Source organism: Peromyscus maniculatus, chromosome 12 (assembly GCF_049852395.1).
Source record: "Peromyscus maniculatus bairdii isolate BWxNUB_F1_BW_parent chromosome 12, HU_Pman_BW_mat_3.1, whole genome shotgun sequence".
Classification (NCBI taxonomy): domain Eukaryota; kingdom Metazoa; phylum Chordata; class Mammalia; order Rodentia; family Cricetidae; genus Peromyscus; species Peromyscus maniculatus.
The window spans coordinates 75,057,565-75,077,251 of record NC_134863.1 but is presented as its reverse complement, the minus strand read 5'-3'; positions in this window follow the sequence as shown (position 1 = coordinate 75,077,251).

The following is a 19,687-nucleotide window of genomic DNA, read 5'->3' as shown; positions in this document are numbered from 1 at the left end:
AAGTCTTATGGGGGATATAATGAGGCATTTATTTATGTTGGAAGAGAATGAAACTTTGACATTCATATTAGAACACACAGTCATAACCTGTTAATATATCAGCACCTTTTCAATATGTTTGGTCTCTGGTCCTTACCTTATGGTTATACTAACCAGCATATGTAGACTACATAGATTAATAGAAAATATAATACTGCTCCATCTGATCCATCACCCTGTAAAGCAACACCCCCGGTGACTCGAGAGTCTAACTCCAAGGAGACCTGTCCTCAGAACAGACTGTTTTCACTCCATTTCCCTTTGCCTTGTCCAGTGAAAAACTGTTATTGTAACAGGGGTGCTAACATCTTTAGTGGTTAACTGTCAAATATAGTATCTCTGACAGTTTTAATTTCAATATGATTCTACAATTTACAAGAACAATCTCTAATCTTTTTGTCAAGGCCAGGCACAATTTATTCCTCAGAGTCTGAGAAGTCAGCGTATTTAATGGCCATTCTAATCAAAGATATATGTGAGGGCACTTACAATGTCATCAAAACTTGAAGAGAGACAGATGAGAGTTTTGTCTTGGTATTTCTGAATTCCTAAGCTGTCAACAGTCCCCTGAAATATATGTGTGTTTTCTTTTTAAACTTTGTAATATGTCATGCCATAGTCAACACTTAGTGCCTAGGTCTCAACCTCTTCTAAGCTTTGCATTGCAAGTACTGGTACCTCTATACAAAGAATATATGTAGAATAGGTGTTATCACCAATGTGTAGTATTGTAAGGTTAGACTTCTGATTGAGAAATGTATGATCTTTTCATGGCAGTTCTGCAGTGTACATTCAGATTTGGCACAGACATTGCTGGTTCTTCTTACTATAATCAAGAGCTAGTAAAGACCACTTACATTTAGTACTGGTCTATTGATTGAATGGTGAGAAACATGCATAGTTTTTAGAGTAGACATTACAAGTAACTAAGTCAATGATAGAAATATACCCCATGTGGCATATGCAGTGACATCAATACTTAACTTTTATATTGGTGTCAATAAGTAAAGCCAAATAATAAACCTGAGTAGTTATAGCTCAGACTTTTAAAGTCTTGAAACATATTTTCCTGATAAAGAAGAATAATGAGGCTTTACATAACTTTACTTTCTGGAAATGAAGGCATGTGATGCAGTTGTATGACCAAAAATCCTAGAAAAGTGAGGCAGGTCTTGATTAAAATGTCTCCTTAGCTTTGACAAACTTCAGGTTGGATTCAGCTATTTAGAGCATTGCTTTATCTCAGTCTACAGTCCACACCAACTCTCCTATGCAGGAAAATACTTGAACTGAGCTGTTTGGACCTATACTGTAATAACTTTTCATTGAGGAATACTATCATATTTTGTGAAGCATTTTCCTGTTTGAAATTAAACTGTAAATCTAAATGCTGTTTTGGTGGGCATAATAAATAGAAATTGTAAACTAGGTCAAAGTATGTACTGTATATAATACAACAGAGTTGGAGAGTATTATCCCTTTGTTTTTAAATATCTCATAACACTTGTAGCATAAAACCAGGTCTCTATTATTTATCTCATTCATCATCTATGTGAGCACAAATAGGATTTTTTTGTTAGCTGAAAGAGTGCATCTTTGGCATGTAATTTCTGGTCAGTGTATCAACTCCTAAAGTCTGCTCAATATTGAAATGCGATGATAAGCACCATAGCTGGATTATAGTTATACATAAACTTACTACAGGTATAACCTTAAGGAGTTAAGATTTTTAAGTAAGCCTAGATTCTTAGGAGAAATTTACTAGACACTCTACATATTTGATAGTAAGTTTATGAATTAATTGTCCAGTGCACATTGATTCTTTTTAAACTATAACCATTGATACTTAGTGAAGATTCCAAACACTGCATTTCCCTCTGATATCAAGCAATATTTTAGAACTATGATACTTCAAATTTCTTGCAATGTTTCATTAATTCGTTCAAGATTTCATAATCCCCTCTTCCTTCACTCTTCCCATTCCCACCCTCTCAGCCCCTTCCCCATTTCCTCCACAGGGTTTTGGGATTTCTTCTTCTCCTCTGCCCCCATTGAGTCCAGTTTCTGTTGCTCACCTAGTCTTAGAAGTAAGGTATGCGCTGGTAAGTGGTCAAACTACAGGGTGTTACATCATTAAAAAAAATAATAAAATAAAAGCATTCATCTGTTCCTGGCAGCTATCAAGTGCTAATAGCTCCCCAGCTAGAAGGCAGGCTGCATGACCACCTTGCCTACTTCATGCTGAGACGTTGTCAGGCTGGAGCCTGTGAAGGTCCTGTGCATCCTGTCATGAGTGTGAGTTCACATGCACACGTGATCTGCTGTAGCTCGAAAAACAGTTTCCTTGATGTTATCAACCACCCTGGGCTGTTCCAATCTTTCTGCCCCCTCTTCTCTGAAGATTCCTGAGCCTTTTGGGAGAAGGTGTGTCATAGGAATGCTCCATTTGGAGCTGAGTGCTCTACAGTCTTTTATTCTCTGCACTTTGACTAAGTATCTCTGTGTTAATTGCATCTACTGCAAAGAGAAACTTCTCTGAAGAGCATTGAGGAATGCTCTGATCTATAGGTTATCAATAAGTCATTAAGGGAGAACTCAATATTATTATTCTACTAAATGGAAAAAGTCTGATCTATAGGTTATCATTAATTCATCAAGAGAGAACTCAATACTGTTATTCCACTAAATAGACAAAATATTAAGATGCTTAAATGTTATCCTTAGTAATTTCTTTTAAAAAATTATATTTAAAATTATATAAAAATCGCATTGATTTTACAGGTGGCATAAAATTTATCCATTCTAATATGGCTGAAATTTCTTAAGCATTTTATTGGCTGCATGAACTTTTTAATATGCTTTATCTCTATGACCTGATAAGGTGGTCTCAAGATCCCAGCATTGAGAATGGCCATGGCAATATGACAACTATAGCCCAAGTGACATGTGCTATTGAGCACTCCTAAGGTAATCATTATTTGTTGCCAGCATCTTTAAATGCAGAGGCTCCTAACTGTGATTCTGAGAGAGAAACTGTAGTATTAACAGTTGGCTGTTTGAGACTAGTGATGTCCTTACAGTATCTAATGTGTGGTCTCCCTGGGTAGGTTGAGAGCAGCCACAATGTTCCAATGAAATAGTAAGGAAACTACAGAAGACCATGCAAGTTATAAGGATGGACTTATGAGCTATATACATGACAAAGGATGACTGTTTCAGGAAGGAGAAGAAAGAATTTGACTCAGAAAACTAATAAATAGATGCTAGACATTTAAAAAAAATCTTCAGTGCTTAACCTTCCAATCTACTGTGTGACCCACAATGAGCTGGGTCAGGTGAGGTCAAAAACATAAAAATGGTCTGAAGGGCTGCTTTTCTATTACAATGAAAAAAAAAGAAATGACTAGAAATGAAGCTACAGATGTTTGTGACACCAAATTATCTGTAATGCTTAAATCCTATCATGTCCTTCTGGATATTTTCCTGCTTTATCTGTGCAGTTAAAATGAATATTTTCGACACATATGAATTACTAATTATGGAGCATGGCACAGATCCACAGATTCTGCATCTTAGGATGCTGGTTTCAATGTAAGACCCTAGAACCAATGTAACTAACTGGATGGGCTTTTGTTTAGTAGATAAAGGAATATAGCAAAGAGGCCTGCCTTTATTAGTTCCTTTCAACGTTAGTTATGTAGATAAAAATGAAATCCCAACATGATCAGCTATCTGGAGAGGTTCTCAGGGTTGGGGGAAAACAAGCTGACCCAAGACCACTATCACTTGCATTTATAGACTGTAATATAGATTTCTGTTCCTTCTACATGTCAACAGTGCCTTTTCATCCGACTTCATCTTTTAACAGAATTTGACTTTAATTAGAATTACAGTCCTTTTATTGCTACTTGGATTGTGATTACAAATACCTAAACCTGATGCTGGAGAGATGGTTCAGTTACTAAGAGCACTTGTTTCTCTTGCAGGGGACCTGTGTGTGGTTAGCACCCATACCATAACTCAAAACCACTCTCAACTCCAGTCAGAGAAGAGCCAATGCCCTCTCATGACTTCTTATATAAATGTGCTCAGGCAAAGCACTCATGAACATAAAATAAATGATTCTAAAATGTTAAATCATTAAACCTTAGAGATAAAAGTGTGTTTATTAGTTACAAATAGACTGAATTTATAGTGCCTGAAGTAGCTATGAGGTAAAATAATAACTAAAATATTGAGAGATATTAACATATTTATCTTCCAAATACATCTCCTAGATATTGCTTATTCGATTCCTTCTTTGCTCTTGTGCTCTTTACTGTCCTCCAGCTATGCAACAATATTATCTTGCTCCTGGACATTCATTGTATGTGTGTTAGGAAATTGTAAGATGGGCACTCAAAGCTTTGTGTAAGGAAGGGTCAGAAAAAAAAAAGATAGAAAAGACACAAGAGCCTTTCCAGGCAGAGTCCTCAAGAAGTTCCCTGCTGTGAGTACCCTATACAAATAGTAGGCTGAGAACATGCAATCAATGTCTATTCATTCAAACTTATGTTACAGCCAGTCTTGTTCCTTGTCTGCTGCCAGTCAAGTCTAAAGTACCCCTAACCATTCTACCTGCAATAGCCACAAATGCTTGGTGGTAGGACTTCCTGATTTCAACAACAGCAAAATTGTTCCTGGAAAAAAAAAAACATTTCAGTCAAATCCTTTTACTTCTTTCCTGAAAATTCTCTAACATATTTCTGTTCTACTTACACTTGAAAAAAGTATCTTCTCCAGGTCTCCAGGGTCCCACAGGGTCAGATCCCGCCATCCTCCCTGACATCTACTTCTTTTTCTTTCCCCTTGACTCACTGTTCCATCTCTGTTGCGCCTGCAACTATTCTTCATTCTATCAAATAGGAAATATGTCTGGAATTCTTGGCCAGAACCCTCTTTTCTAGATACACTCTGCTTGTCTTCCATCCCAACGAATTCTAAGGAACAGAGCCATATCCATATCACAGCATCTTGCATAGTTCATCTTAATCGGGGAAAATTTGCAGCTTGATAAATATTCATCAATTTTTGGAGATGTTTATAGAGTTACCACTGTGGTGGAAGAGATGCTACTGGAGTCTAGTGGAGAGGAACTGAGGAAGTTGTGATGCATGAAATATCAAGTAAGGATTCATTTAGTGTCCGTGGAATGGAAGTGAGGAATTCACCCTTGATAAATCTTTCCCTCCTGCATGGTCAGTTTAATAAACTTTCCCAGAACAGTATCCTTCACCTTCTATTTAGATGTCAGCCACCATGGCTATAAGTCTTTTCTCTTTTGCAGCAAACTAAGCTGGGAGCCAACCCTTTCAGTCTTAGAACATTAGTACCAGGTGGGTGTTTCTTGAGAATGAACGTGACATTATTGGAGCAATTGATGGATTATGCAGGTGACTATGGTATAAACATATGACAGGCAATTGCTGTAAATCACTATTAGTCTGATTTTTGCAACCAATTGCAAGAAATCTGTGGTAACCTTTCTGGCCCAATCATTTTATAAAATTAGTGTTACATCCAAATCCAGGTCTCTAGAGTTTGTAAATGAGCTAAGCAGAACGTTGGTTTTTTTTTTGTTTTGTTTTTTGTGGGGTTTTTTTTTTTGTTTTTGTATTTTGGTGTGTGTGTGTGTGTGTGTGTGTGTGTGTGTGTGTGTGTGTGTGTGTGTGTGTGTGTAGCCAAAGGAAAGATTTAAGGACAATGGAAGTTTTGTTTCTTCAAGAACATTTTTTAAGCAGTATCTAACTTTCATGCAAATGGTATGTGTTCTTAAATAATAACTACCTTAAATAAGTGGACTCTAGTTTCCAGGGAAATCTAGGAACCCTGAAAATTCAGTATTGCAACCAACAACCTCAGTCAGGTCCCATGTCTCAAGGGATTATTATCCACTCATTTAAAAATCTTTTGTTTACAAGTTCTTTATCTTGCACTGAAGAATAAGAGCTATACAAAGGTTGACGGCAGATATTGTTGCCAAAGCATACTTTCTTGCTTACACTTGGTCACTAAGCATGGCTGCAATACTGCTCTGGTTCAGTAAAGAAGAAGATTAAGGCAAGGTAACTTTTTATTTCTTTTTATAAACCAACTTATTCTAAATTTAAAAACGTGTTATCAATAATATATCAGATGAAATTGTTGCCAGCTCCAGAAAAATCTCTACAGTAAACAACATGTTACATGTTAAGGATAAGAAAAGATGTGTAGAAGAGGGAAGAAGAGCCAGGAAAGAGAGAGGGAAAAATAAGGGGGAGACTGAATGAAGGAGACCAGAGACAGAGAGCGTGAGCATGCATGCAGCACAGCATTGCAGCTAGGAAACATGCAAACTCAGTGGAGGACAGACTGTGGAATTCTGCTTACATTTTCATGAAGTTATTTATTTTCAAATATATTCAGTATGCTTGCTGCTGGACTCCATTCTGCGAAACCAAAAGGATTCCTGGGGCTCTCGTTTATTTCTGCTGTCTAAAGCCATTACCTTCCACCTCCTTAAAGATTTAACACCACAGCTTTCAAGTCAGTTCCAAAGACCGTACATCTCTAGAAGCCAGCGTGCAATTTGAAAAATGACTGCACTTCCATGCACTTTGTTTTTGTCCTGTGGAAATGATTCTCCATCATCACAGTCAATACTGGCTAAACTCAAAATCTGATTCACAGTGGCAGGTACATCAGCATGGAGGGCCATCCCTAAAAACACATTACCTTACCTTTGTTCTGATTCACTGTGTATGCAGTCCAGAGGGCAAGTGAGTAATTCCTTTTGTCAGTTCAGAGCTAACTGGAGGAAGCATGTTTTTCTCCATACTTAATGAAATTCTTTGCCTAATTTTTACTAGGTCACACTTCCAAACTTCCAAGCACCATAGCAGTGAGAAGTAGAGCAGGATTCCACACTTTGAGGAGTATTTCCAGCTCAGTTCTTCATCCCAGAGTGGCTGAGTTGAATACAAGTGAAGTGTGCTCATAACATTTACCTTCTACCAACAGTTGTACCTAACCATGCTTAAAATTCTGCCACAAGAATTCCTTTCCTGAACTTCCTAACATGCCTAAATCTCACCCTGTACCAAGTCAATCTTCAGCATAGGTGCCTTTCAACAGTCTGTCATAACAAAAGTTGTACTTTTCACAAAGATTCCAACACTGCTACAACTACTCATTTATACACATTCTTACACATGAGTGTGAAAACACACACTACTAGTCAAAATGAAAGGAGATCTGGATTTCTTTACTCCTGAAAAGTCCACAGTCTTAATTATATTCCCCCCTTCTTTATTGTTCTCCTCTCTCCCTCCCTCCTTCCCTCCCTCCCTCCCTCCCTCCCTCCCTCCCTCTCTCTCTCTCTCTCTCTCTCTCTCTCTCTCTCTCTTCCCCATTATTCGTCATTCTCTCCTGTCTCCTCTTCCTTCTTTTCTTCAGTCCTCCTCTGTCTCTGCTCTGTCTCCATATTTAATTTCTATGAATATTTCTCCTTACTTTGAAATACACAAGTCCAAGTGTGTTAGCTTTCGAAAGAGGAAAATCATGTGTGGAAACCAGTGCTTCTGCATTTCAAGCAATTGAGTGACTCCTGTTTCTGTGTAGCTGTGTCCTGGCTACTTTCCTATAAGGCTCCCCTGTTTTCCCCTGTCTCAACATTCCTTGAACAACCCTGCTTCCTTATCCTACTTCTCAGGCCCACATTATATCTCCTTACCTTTGTGGACTAAGGTCATAGTTCAAACCCCACACATACAAATTATAAGTCCGTTGTATGAATGATTAATACCACTGAAACTCATTATATTATACTGAACAAACATAATGGCATCAATTTACTAGATCAAATAGATGTTTCTTAACACAGTCTAATTTTATCTATACATGTGCAATTTTATTTATTATAAATTCTGATTTTTGAAATGCCTCACTAGTGTCTTATTTATCTTGATAAATGTTAATACTTGAGGAAAAACCTCATTCCTAAGGGCAAGCTCTCCACTCACCTTATCCTAAATGCTGACCTAGAATATCTGCTGAATACAAAGAAGATGAAGAAAAGTTAGAACGTATTTTTTGTTTAGTTTGCTCTCCTTAACACCAATGAAGCCTTGGCCTTGAACAATAGAGTGTGTCAGAAACCAGAGAGCACTGATAGTTAGAGCAGTGATTATCTGCAGGAAATTGAATCCTGAATTTGTGTGTTATATAAGGAACACATACAACCAAGACTGAACTCTAATGTAGCCTGTGGATTCCAGGAGAGGTGTGGATGTTCATTAGTTCTCACAAGTGTTCCCCTCTGGAGGTACATGTTGAAGATTCAAGACTTTGAACAAGTAGGTAGGCGAAATCACTGTACTTTCTCTTAGGCCTGCTTTTGAATGTAAAATAAATCTTTTAAAGGAAAAACAATAAAGTTGCACTTTAGACCAATTAAGTCAGTAGTGCTCCGGTTGAAGCCCAGGTACTGGTATATTTTTAAATTCCTTTAGGAGACTGTACCAGGAAATCAGTGTTTCTGCAGGTTTCTCCTCATGTACTCAGTCTTTAACTCATAAGTTCTTTGAATAGGCTGTCTGCTTTGGTTCACTTGGCTTTCAGTTACTCACCTTTGAATATAAAATGAAAGTTTATGTAGACATTAGTTTTGCAGTTAATAGGGCAAGTTGTGTCTGTCCATATCCACTTGAATTTGAGGACATGGTCTTTGAATGAGGAAAACCAATAAAGGCTTCATGCACCTCTAATCATCTTGTGCAACCCAGCAGGCATACACCTGGGAAGCTGAGTTTGGGCCACCTCAGTACTAACAGTAAAGTGATCTACATGTTAGACTCAGATACAATGCACAGCTGCCCTTCCAATCATCACTATGTGTACCAAACACGTAGATCTCCATTAGCTTTTATCTCCCTTTCCTTCTTAGCCTTTACTTGCCCAGAGTAGTGTTCAAGCAAAGTAGTGCTCGTGGAATAATTGAGAGAAATACCTGATTCTGACTTAAAGCATCAGATTTTACTTGCACCATTAAGGGCAGAGGTCCATGCTCAGAGGAGATCAGCTTCATGAGCTTGGTAACCAGCACTAGGAGCGAGAGTCACACGTCTCCGTCTTGCTCTGGCAGCTTCTCTCTTTTCTGTACTTAATAGACTAGAACCTAGTTTGCAACTCAAGACCTTTCTTTTGAATATCACACCAGAGACACAATTAGAATAATGCTCTGTCTGTGTTTTAATATGAAGTTCTGAAGAAGTATTACTGATACAGGAAAGATTCAATGTCCTTGAGTTTGATGGAGGTATTTTTCTCTACCATCAAGTGGGCTTTAACTAAGGAGCTGGGGTAGCAGGATCTCACAGTCACACAAACTTCCAAGTCAGTGGCCGCCCTGTTCTCTCTTACTAACTAGCTAACTGAAATTCACAAATAATGGAAGGATGAATTGGAAATGAGTTTTATGACACATTCAGAGGCAAGAGCTCACTAGAATAAGAGTGGTTCCCTGGAGAAGGAGACCATTGACCTGTGGTGATATATTATGTCCCCCAATATATTGTGCATCCTAATAAACTTATCTGGAGTCAGAGGACAGAACAGCCACTAAATAGACATAGAAGCCAGAAAATGGTGGCACACACACCTTTAATCCTAGCATTCTGGAGGCAGAGATCCATCTGGATCTCTGTGAGTTCAAAGCCACACTGGAAACAGCCAGGCATGGTGACACATGCCTTTAATCCTAGGAAGTGATGGCAGGAAGTAGAAAGGTATATAAGGCATGAAAACCAGGAACTAGCACCTGGTTAAGCTATTAGGCTTTTAGCAGCAGTTCAGCTGAGATTCATTCCGGGTGAGCACTCAGAGGCTTCCAGTCTGAGGAAACAGGACCAGCTGAGGAGTTGGCCAGGTGAGGTTAGCTATGGCCTGTTCCGCCTCTCATCTTTCAGTGTTCACCCCAATACTTGGCTCCAGGTTTGTTTTTATTAATAAGACCTTTTAAGTCTCATGCTAGGGGCTTTTACAGAACTTCTGATAAAAAATAGGCTGAGACTCAAAGACTGGAATGAGCTGGCCAGTTCAGCTTTTCCAACAATGAGGTGATGGGGCCCTCTTCTCAGTTTCAGGCACATCCTCCTGTCTGGATTCCAGGCAGTTGTGTTTACCCACATGATGTGAAGACAAAATAAAGATGACAAGAAGTCAGAAGAGCCAGTCCAGACCCCCTTTCTGGACTTCTCAGACTCCAGACAGGGCAGGAATGAAGGACATGTCTAGTTTCTAGCCAGAGATAAGGATCTTCCAAGGTCCCTGACCTACACTGCCTGGCCAGTTTCTATCTCCTATTATGAGTAAGTGCATCTACTATGATAACTAGAAAAACTGACATAATTTTGTAATATCTCCACTCAAAATTTTAATAAAACTTAGATTCTGGCACTTGCCCTATGCTCTGGAATATGGCAGGCAGTTTTTGAGCACCATCAGGAAGCAATCTAGACTCTGTGGCTGGTTCCTCAGCTGTGTTTCCTCTGTCCCTTCAGACAGCCTTCCCATCACAAAGCATTCCTTGTATCCTGTTGAGTTCAAAGCTTAGACTTTGTTCACTCAACAAACCAAGTACAGACATTCACTCTGTAGACTTTAGTATAATCTCTGAGCCATAGTTCTTCAATCTGCATGCTTGATGAGTATGGTAATGTAGATGTAACCAACTGTCTTATTAAATAAGAAACACAGAACCAATGCAAAGAAAAAAGCCAAGAGATCAAAGCTAAGAGCCTTACCACCTGCGGCAGCTAGCCTCTTCAGCCAAGAGACCTCTCCAAAAAGGAGCTACTTCCTGTGTGTTTGTCTTTATATAGTCTTTCTGTTTTGCCTTCTCATTGGTTGTAAACCCAAACACATGACTGCCTCATCACTGCCTGTCTGTAGAGACTTCCAGGTCTTCTATGGTTGGTATTGAGATTAAAGGTGTGTGTCTCCAATGCTGGCTGTATCCTTGAATACACAGAGATCTACCTAGCTCTGCTTACCAAGTGCTGGGATTAAAGGCATGTGCCACCACTGCCACGCTCTTGCTATGGCTCTAATAGCTCTGACCCCCGGGCAACTTTATTTATTAACATACAATTAAAATCACATTTCAGTACAAAAAAAATACCACCATAGGGTAACATGATTACACAATGTGTATCTCAGAGGAATATCCCTATAACATCTGACCTTTCTTCCTTCCTCCAATTTCTTCAGTCTCCATTGATGAGACTCCCCTGCAACTGTTACTGTTCACCAAGAACCAAGTATTTAAAAGAACCTGGTCCTGGTGTCCTAGATTGTGAACAAGCACCTATCCCATGCCACCTTCTCTTCTGCCTATGTTCTATACAAATGGTTATCCTCACTCACCCCTTAACATCTGATTCTTACCCACACATTCCCACAATCCCTTGCTTCTTTGTCAAAGATGCTTCTCAGCCTTTTAAGGTCAGTATTGTACCTTTTCTCTAAGGGCCAGTCTTGTTGCTGCTTCCTGAGTGAAGCTAGGAAGGCCTCACTCTAATGACATCCTTCCGTATTTAGAGACTGAAATTCATCCCCTACCTATTTAAATAAAAAAATCAAATAAACAAAGAACACACCAAGAACCTACTTAAATTCATAGTGAAGTCAATAAATGAAAGAAAATAAATAATCCACAGAAAAAGGAAACACTACATTTTAAGCATTTTAAGTAATTTTCATTCACTCTTTTTATTTTTTTAAGACAGATAAGCTAAGTGTCGTCTGGCTTTCCTCCCTCATGACAGGGGCCTTGTTTACATCCATCCTCCACGTAGCTGGAAATTATTAGATTTCTAAGGAGTCTGGTGTACTTCCTGTTTGCAAGCTAAGATTTCTTTATGAATGAAGAATAAAATGTGTGTACATATGCCTGTAACAGAACCCTGGCTTTTGGGCATTACTTGTTAGTTCCAGTGTTTGTAATCGGCATCTCTGAAATGTTCCACTGCACAAAGTACAAAGCCTGTTTTCATAGCTCCCTCCTAACCTGTTTCCCTAACACACTCCAATCAGCTTGATGCCAGTGAGTGTCTGCTGTGTTTATTACATTCTGTCTTCTCTGCACCCAGAGAGGCCCTTACCTTCAAATCCCACATTGTGAGCAAGCCTTTGAGTAACCAAAAGCTTGTTTGCAAATTTTTCCTTTTCCACCTTTGGCTGATGGATTTTCCCTGAAGTAAAACAGTCATGTTTGTGCTCTGGTTTTAATGGGACTTCACTTCCACTCACATGAGATGAACGAGAGGCAAATCGAATATATCAACAAAGCCAAGTTGTAAACACCAACAACAAGGAACCAAGAGACAGCAAGTAAATCGGGAGGGAATGTACTACTGACCAAATACATAAATTAGTTAATTAAAAAGTCAATGAAATGTTTCCTAATGATATTCTAGGATCAGTGCCTAGCCTGATCGTCATCAGAGAAGCTTCCTCCAGCAGCTGATGGGAGCAGATACAGAGACCCACATCCAAAAAAGAGGTGGAGCTTGAGGAATCCTGCAGAAGAGGGGGAAGAAGGACTGTAGGAGCCAGAGGGGCCAAGGACACCAGGAGAACACAGCCCACAGAGTCAACTAAGCAGGGCTCTCAGAGACTGAAGTGGCAATCATGGAGCCTGCATGGGTCTGCAGCAGGCCTTCTGCATATGTGCTGTGGTTGTTTAGCTTGGGGGTTTTGTTGGACTCTTAACAATGAAGAGTGGGGCTATCTCTAGCTTTTTGTCCTGCTTTTAGGCCCTTCTTCTTCTGACTGGGCTGCCTCCTCCAGCCTTGATATGAGGGTGTATGCTTAGTCTTTTCTTTCTTTCTTTCTTTCTTTCTTTCTTTCTTTCTTTCTTTCTTTCTTTCTTTCTTTCTTTCTTTCTTTCTTTCTTTCTTTCTTTCTCTCTCTCTCTCTCTCTTCTTTCTTTCTTTCTTTCTTTCTTTCTTCCTATTACTATTATTTTTTAATTTTATAATTTAATTTAATTTTACATATCAGCCACGGATTCCCCTGTACTCCCTCCTCCTGCCCCCCATTCCACCAATCCACTCCCCATTCCCACCTCCTCCAGGGCAAGGACTCCCCAGGGGATTCAGCTCAGCCTGGTAGATTCAGAGGCAGGTCTAGTCCCCTCCTCCCTTCACTTAGGCTGAGCAAAGTGTCCCAGCATAGGCCCCAGGTTCCAAACAGCCAGCTCATGCGCTAAGAACAGGTCCTGGTCCCACTGCCTGGGGGCCTCCCAAACAGTTCAAGCCAATCAACTATCTTATTCATTCAGAGAGCCTGCTCCAGTTGGGGGCTCCTCATCTATTGGTTCATAGTTCATGTGTTTCCACTAGTTTGGTTATTTGTCCCTGTGCTTTTTCCAATCATGGTCTCAACAACTCTCACTCATACAATCCCTCCTCTTTCTTGCTGATTGGACTCCAGGATCTCCATCTGGGGCCTGCCCATGGATCTCTGCATCCGCTTCCATCATTCATTGGATGAGAGTTCTATCACAATAGTTAGGGTGTTTGGCCATCCTATCACCAGAGTAGGTCAGTTCGGGCTGTCTCTTGACCATTGCCAACACTCTATTGTGGGGGTATATTTGTGGATTTCTGGGGACCTCTCTAGCACTTTACTTCTTCCTATTCCCATGGGGTCTTCATTTATCATGGTCTCTCTTTTCTTATTCTCCCTCTCTGTTCTTGATCCAGCTGGGATCTCCCGCTCCCCTAAGCTCTCTTTTCCCCAACCCTTGCCCTTCATTACCCCCCCCTTCATGTCCAGTTTGCTCATGCAGATCTCATCCATTTCTCTCCAGGAGTATACCTAGTCTTATTGCACCTTGTTACACCATGTTCAATTTATATTCCTTGGAGATGTGCTCTTTTCTGAAGAGAAATGAAAAAGGACCAGATCTGGGGTAGAAGGGAAGTTGAGGCAGGGGACTGGGAGGAGTGGGAAGAGGGGAGGCTGTGGTCAGGATGTATTATATGAGAAAAGAATAACTTTTTAAAACTGTTTCTTAAAAGGCAACAGAAGTTCAAGGCCAGCCTGATCTACATGGGACCCAGTGTCCAAAATAAAAGAACCTTCCTCCAAAAAAGTGGGGGAGTGGTGGGAATGTGTTAGGCAAACTTGGAGAGGGAAAAATAATGTTTATTCCCGCATCTCCTGTATGGAAAGCTTCACAAACACCACACACCATTTCAGTATGAGTATGCTAACATCTGAGGGAAATCACTTAAGAAGACAATATCTCCTTTGGATCTAGTCCATAGCCATTAGCTTCCACTATGGGTGTCCAAATGCTGATGCATGTATGGCTGACGTAAGTGTTAATAGCCCCAAAAGAAAAGATGAGATCACAGTGAAGTGAATTCAAGCACCAAGTCAGATTAGCTAGGTGAGCAGAGAGCCGCACAGAAAAGCTTTACCAACATGGCCAGCCAAACAGAAGCCAGATTCTTAACCCCTGAAGAGTGTCTGTACTCAACTGTAGTCCTATAGTCCGAGGCTTAGTTTTTTATCTTATTTATTGCCATCCTTTCTTTTGTTCTGCATTATTACAATCCTTCATTAAGTCTTCTTCCTTTCCTCTCTCCTTCCTCTGTCTTTCATCTTCATTCTTCCTTCTATTCTTTGTTTCTTATGTCCTTCCTGCCCTCCTTTTTCCTTCCTGACATCACCCTTCCTCTCTTCCCTCTCTGCCTAAAGAGACCTCTCTTCCTTACTCCTTCCCTCCCTTTCTCCTTTCCCATGCAACTTTTCATTTAATGTAGCTAACTGTTCACTTACCTTTTAAAAGATTGATTAAAGTATTTGCTGTCAACAATGAGAGAACCAGTAGGAAATAAGCAATCAAATTAAAGCTGCTTCTTCGAGGTGGAAATACATTTTTTTTATTATTATTATTATTTTACAACACCATTCAGTTCAACATAATAGCCACAGATTCCCCTGTTCTCCCCCTCTCGCCCACCCCTCCCCCCAGCCCACCCCCCATTCCCACCTCCTCCAGATCAAGGTCTCCCCCAAGGACCGAGGTTGACCTGGTAGACTCAGTCCAGGCAGGTCCATTCCCCCCTCCCAGACCGAGCCAAGTGTCCCTGCATAAGTCCCAGGATTCAAACAGCCAACTCATGCAACGAGCCCAGGACCTGGCACCAATGCACAGCTGCCTCCCAAACAGATCAAGCCAAATGACTGTCTCACCCGTTCAGGGGGCCTGATCCAGTTGGGGGCCCCTCAGCCTTTGGTTCATAGATCCTGTGCTTCCATTCATTTGGTTATTTGTCCCGGTGCTTTATCCAACCTTGGCTTCAACAATTCTCGCTCATATAAACCCTCTTCTTTCTCACTAATTAGACTCCCAGTGCTCCACCAGGGGCCCAGCCGTTCCTAAATATAACACCAGTAGCGCAGACACTGAGACAAACAATCAATCAATGGGACCTCTTGAAACTGAGAAGCTTTTGTAGAGCAAAGGATACGGTCAACAAGGCAAAGTGACAGCCTACAGAATTGGAAAAGATCTTCACCAACCCCACATCTGACAGAGGACTGATATCCAGAATATATAAGGAACTCAAGAAATTAGACATCAAAAGGACCAACAGTCCAATTGAGAAATGGGCTTTAGAACTAAACAGAGAATTCTCAACAGAGGAATCCCAAATGGCTGAAAGACATTTAAGGAATTGCTCAACTTCCCTAATCATCAGGGAAATGCAAATCAAGACAACTCTGAGATACCACCTTACGCCTGTCAGAGTGGCTAAGATCAAAAACACTGAAGACACTTTATGCTGGAGAGGATGTGGAACTAGGGGAACTCTCCTCCACTGCTGGTGGGAATGCAAGCTTGTACAACCACTTTGGAAATCAATATGGCGCTTTCTTAGAAAATTGGGAATCAATCTCCCCCAAGATCCAGCTATACCACTCCTGGGCATATACCCAAGAAATGCTCAATCATACCACAAGAGCACTTGCTCAGCTATGTTCATATCAGCATTGTTTGTAATAGCCAAAACCTGGAAACAACCTAGATGCCCTTCAACTGAAGAATGGATAAATAAATTGTGGCACATATACACAATGGAATACTACTCAGCAGAGAAAAACAATGACATCACACGGTTTGCAGGCAAATGGATGGATCTAGAAAAAATCATCCTGAGTGAGGTAACCCAGACTCAGAAAGACAAATATGGTATGTACTCACTCATAGGAAGATGCTAGATGTGGAACAAGGATGACTAGACTGCTACTCACATCACCAGTGAGGCTACCTGGAAAACGGGACCCCAAAAAAAGACACGGAGAAATGGACGAGATCTACATGAACAGCCTGGTCATGAGTGGGAACAATGAAGGGCGACAGTCGAGGGAAAGAGAGTGGGAGATCCTAGCTGGATCAAGAAAAGAGAGGGAGAACAAGGAATAGGAGACCATGGTAAATGAAGACCACATGAGAAGGTGAGAAGGGGAGGAAGCAGAGAGCTAGGGAGGCCCACGGAGATCCACAAAGATACCCCCGCAAAAGACTGCTGGCAATGGTCGCGAGACGGCAGGAACTGACCTACTCTGGTGATGGGATGGCCAGACACCCAGATAGTGGTGCCATAAACCCCATCCAAGGACTGAGGAAATACATTTTAAACACTCATTCTCTTGAAGGCAATGGAAGGTTCCTATGGAAAGGAAGGAAAACAAAAGTTGTTTGCAGGAAAATAGGTTGCAAATACTATGGTAAGTGAGAAAAAAAACAATCCTACAAAAGGAAACACTGTATATTTTCTTTCACGTGTGTCATGTAGAGGGCTGTGAAACCAAAAGAGGCACTGGAGATAAAAGAATAAAAAGAGGGAGGATAAGAAAGTCTCATAGAGAGGTTTATATGATCTAAATATGAACTGTGTATATGAAAATATCTCAACTAAACCACTTACTTTGTATAATCAATGTTTGCTAAAAGAAACTTTAAAAAGAACAAGCCATCAGACTAATGACTATAAAAATAATTTGGTGGGTATGTTTATAAATGCTTTCAAACACTGCATTTTATTTTGTCTGGCTGTCACAAAGAAGGTGCTGACTTCAAAGCTTGCTCGGTTGAATAAAAATGCATTGGAATCAGATGAGTAATTTTCACTTGTACTATGGACCTAGGAAATGAAAAGTAAAACTAAGTGTTGTTTCAGACAGTGTGTGGTTTGTTTGCAGCCAAATCAGAGCTAAGGGCCCTCCTTGCTGGGAGTGTTGACACACCAGAACAGCTGGAGTGAGTTTATTTACCTGTGGGAGTAAACACATTCCCAGAATGGTGACCAGGAGTCAGCGATGCCAAAATTAGTTAGAAAATTTCTGGTCACCTGCCCCATTTCATTTTTATGGGTGAAGATCAATAATTCATGACTAGGAGTCAAGCTGCCTGCCAGCAGTCTTACAGCACCCTTTCATCTATTGATCCAGAGGGACCTACTCCACACTCATGTCCTCACAACACTTCACATTTCCATGTCACATGACAGCACTCCCTTCCACAGCAAGCATGGTACCACACCCCACCTCTCCCACAACAAACACCAACTGAAATCAATAATCTAGTCCTTACTAAGAAATGTGGGCTGCCCCTGGGCTGCCTTTGTGATGAGGAGGCTAACTTAAAAGCAAGGGGCAGACAGTTCCTCAAGAGAAAGACAGCAGATAAGAGGATCAAAGTACAATTGTGATCAGAGTGTTGATCATACACAACTGTGAATGGGAAGCAATAGGTCCAACCAGGGTACAAAGTGTTATTTATAGATTCCAAAACAAACACTGCAACTCAGCTGCTGTGAGACAGTCTTTCTGTATGCTGTGAATATGCATTGCTCCTGTTGGTTAATAAATAAAGCTGTTTGGGCCTATAGTAAGACAGGATAAAAGCCAGGCAAAAAAATCCAAGCAGAGATACAGAGAGAAAAAGGGCAGAGTCAGAGCATGAGCCAGTGCAGCACCCAAGGAGCAACATGCCAAGGGACTGATTATGCCATGGCCACATGGCAAAACATAGATTAATAGAAGTGGGTTAATTTAAGATGAAAAAGCTAGCTAGCAAGAAGCCTGGGCCATAGCCCAAACAGTTTGTAATTAATATTAAGTTCTAAGTGATTATTTCATATGCCACTGTGGGTCGGGCAGGACACAGAAAAACTTACGGCAACATTCAACTTCATGTATTATATGCCAGGAGACAGACACTGACATTTAATTTCCCTATTGTGTATATGTATTCAGATAACAAAATAACTTAGAAAAAGATAAAAAATCAGATTCAGTATAAAGTATTTTCTGAATTTGAGGCAAGAACATGATTTTAGTATACAAAATAAGAAAAGGAAGGGGGAAACACCTACCATTAGAAGGGCATTCTAGAAATACATTCTAAAGAATGTAAATTATTATCCTAGGATGTGGCTCAATAATAGATGGAACTTGCCTTTGAGTTCTACTGCTAGCACTATAAAAAGATAGGAATTTTATCGTTAAGGCTATAAACATGGGGACCAGGAAGAAGACTTGATTCCTAAAAATGGTTCAGAGGGAAAAAAGGGGGATACCAGAAGGTAATGTGTGATGGCTATGATTACAATTCATTGTCTGGATATATGAAAGAAAGGACTTAACAAGACTGTTTCCATTACCTACGGCATAACCATTGGAAACAGATCTCCCACGAACAATGAAAAACTAGCTGAATATGTGAAGTATGTTTTCCCAGTCACTGGACAATTGGACAGCTGTGGTGGCAGACAGGGTGACACTAAGGGGGTTGATGGCATAATCTGCAACATTCTCATTGAAAGCACTTTTAAAATTTCAGAGTCAGGAAAGAGAGTGGAAGCCAATGACAGCAGTCTCTTTGTGTTAATGGGACAGGAAAAAGAGTTCAAAGTTGTTGAGGAAGAAGAATTTACAAGGCAGAATAATAAAAATGTGAAATAAAACTAAAACTACAGGTCTACCTGAAATGCCTGTGACCCTGGTAGAATAGCTAACCACCAGGCAATGTATGTAAGAACTAAAATAAACCAAAGCACTGCACAGCGTTTGTGGCATTAGAAGAACTACAGAGGTAGTGGAGACCTATAGGCTGAACGATTCCCAACATTTATACAAGGGGGAAGTCAAGATTTACTGACAGGAGAGCTACAGAGACAATGTAAAACACCTGCGATAATTATCAGCAGTATTATGAAGAACCTTCTGTAAAACTGGGTGTGAAGTGGACTTAATGTTATGATCATCAGCTACAGTTTTCCTTTTATGCTAGCTTGGTGGCATTAAGAATATCAACTAAGTCATTAAAACTCTTTGTTAATGACACACACACAAAATCCCTTTTCCATACCCATGACCTTCTATTTTTATCAGTGTATGGTTATATTTACACACATCCATAGACACTCTACAATTCTTTCCAGAAACATCAAATAAGAAAGCAAGCTTAAAAAATTATCATTTTCAGCATTAATCAACTGATATATGTAGATATAAACCTTCCAAAGCCATATATTTACAATGTATAGAT